This window comes from Perissodus microlepis, chromosome 3 (genome assembly GCF_051167445.1).
Source record: "Perissodus microlepis isolate ML-2025 ecotype Zambia chromosome 3, ASM5116744v1, whole genome shotgun sequence".
NCBI lineage: Eukaryota > Metazoa > Chordata > Actinopteri > Cichliformes > Cichlidae > Perissodus > Perissodus microlepis.
Window position 1 is genome coordinate 1,200,161 of NC_140463.1, and position 2,330 is coordinate 1,202,490.

General features: G+C 40.2%; 1 pseudogene; it reads right to left on the minus strand.

The window, feature by feature from the left end:
* Positions 1 to 572: 572 nt before the first annotated feature.
* On the minus strand, positions 573 to 2,127 carry LOC146389364 (caspase recruitment domain-containing protein 8-like; annotated as a pseudogene).
* Between the last annotated feature and the right edge of the window lie 203 nt (positions 2,128 to 2,330).

Below are 2,330 nucleotides of genomic sequence, written 5' to 3' on the forward strand. Positions count from 1 at the left end.
AGTAGCTACATGAAAATACTTGCATTCAGCACTTTAATTAAGATGTGATTTTATGTTGGTAAAAGTGAAAGAGTTTCCAATATTAAGACAAAGCAAAAATAAGTAATTATACAGTAAATATATGCGTAAATATCTTGCAGACATTGCTATGAACCAAAAAATAAAAACCCAACAACAAATTAACGTAAAACTGATAAGGTCAGAAGGAAAAAAAAATTAAAGAATCAAATTCTAAAACAAAACAAAAAAACATGCAGAAATTTGCAATCACACATTTGGTGAAAGGTTTAAATGAAATTGTTTAAATATAATATTAAAAACTACATGAAACATAAATGGATATTGTTAAGAAATATACTACAAGCATACACTATCATGCCATGAAAAAGTTAAAAATTACACATCTATAATTGTTGTGTATCATAACCCAAATTCATGGTGTCAAAATGCTACAAGTCAATAAGAAAAAAATCGATGAGTAATGAGTTTTTCTTTACCCGTTGAAGAGATTAACAGCTAGGTAGGTACAAATTCAGCATTTAGACAGCACTGTCCTAGGAGCACTGAGAATGTTATGTCAAGTGACAGTGGCTGTTAGCAAGATCATCTGTATGTGACAGCTCTCCGTTTTATTTCAAACCTAGATGTTTATAGAGAAAGGGATCCTCCTCACAGAGAATCTCAAACATTTCTGAATCAGCACCTTTCCTGCTCACAGTGTCAAAAACCCAACGAGCTTTATCTTTTCTGTTTTCCTCTGTTTTTGCTTCGTCCACTTCATCTATAGTTAACACTTCTTTTTCCAGCAGGTGGTCCAGCAGACTGCTGAGAACAGGTCCTGATATACTTTCGATAAAGCTCCTCCGTATCTTTTTTGGACCAGCATCCAAAGATTTCACAGTACCAGTTGTTCCTCCAGTAGGCAAAAGACAAACCTCTGTTTCCCAAACACAGGTGGAGCTGCTCTTGTCTCTCAGACACAGGTTAATATCTGTAAAGACTTCTTTTAAGAACACCTGAAATGATGGGAAGTAGCTTTCGAAGGACTCCTCTTGAAAATCAGCTTGTTTTGGTTGAACTTTAATGAGGTCATGTTCAGGATCAGTGGCCAGAGTGTAAGCCTGCTTTGGATGCAGTTTGCAGTCAGAGGTTGTCTCGATGTATATCTCAGTTTTGTCTGACTTCTTCCTGTCACGCCGCATTTTGGGGAACACAATATTACGTGGCAACATGAACACGCTGAGGACAGATCTGGGATTACAATCGTTTGGGGGTTTGTAGAAGAGCAGAACCAATGATTGGACTGGGTCAGGAGGAGAGTCTTCATCCTTGACATTACCATAAGCAGAAAACCCTTTGATATTTATAATAGCATGAGTTTTGGTTATCTGGTGAGGGTGGATAAACTCGATGCCCTCATCTTTCACATGAGCAACCTGCAAGAACTGGCCTCCACCTGTGGAGATGACCTCACAGTGTAGGATATGAAGCTGACACAAAGACTGCCGAGGACATGTGATGTCAAACAGGGCTCCTGCAGGCTTCTTGTGGTGTTGGGCCAGCAGCCTTCTGTTCCAAGGGACAGTCCTGTAAACCACATCTCCTTCTCCCTTCATGACAAACACCAGGTTGGTCACACTGCACTGGTACAGGCCTGGACAGGAGCACTGGAACATGTAGGTTTCATCACCAAAATCATCAACACTGATGTTGGGTGTATACTCATGTAACTTCATGGATGGTAAGCTTGCTGCCCGTGTTAAGTTGTTCCTTGGTACGTTGCTCAATAAAGATGAGTGACTTTGAGAGCGAGTCAGGCAGCAGAAAGCTGTGGAGTGGATGTGCAGGTGGGAGCTTGGTGGCAGGGTGCTGCTCACTGAATTAAACTCAGTCCTGACAGGTGTTTCTCCTGTATGATTTTCAACATCTGGATGGGTTTCTGCTTGCCAGGGAGAAGCTCCAAAAGGTTTTTCAAGCTTTTCTTCATTGCTGCATTCAGGAGACCCAGTTACCAGTAGACTGTGAGAAAGTGTGGAAACAGACGATTTACTTTGGTATCTGCTGTAGTTCATAGGTTCACAGTTTAATTTAGTAGCCTGACTTCTAAGTCTCAAGTTCCGCTCTATTAAACTAACTATTAAATTTCAGGCAATGCTTTTAGTCACAAATTTTGTGAAGAATGTATGTCACCAAATTTAAATCAGACCACATATGGTCCTTTCAGTGTTGAGGTCATTTACTTTTCGTAAGTTCTGAGGCAATCTGTAGCACCTCCTCTACTGTCTCTGTGGCTGCTGTGCTCCGTCAACATATGGCTAATTACTGACACA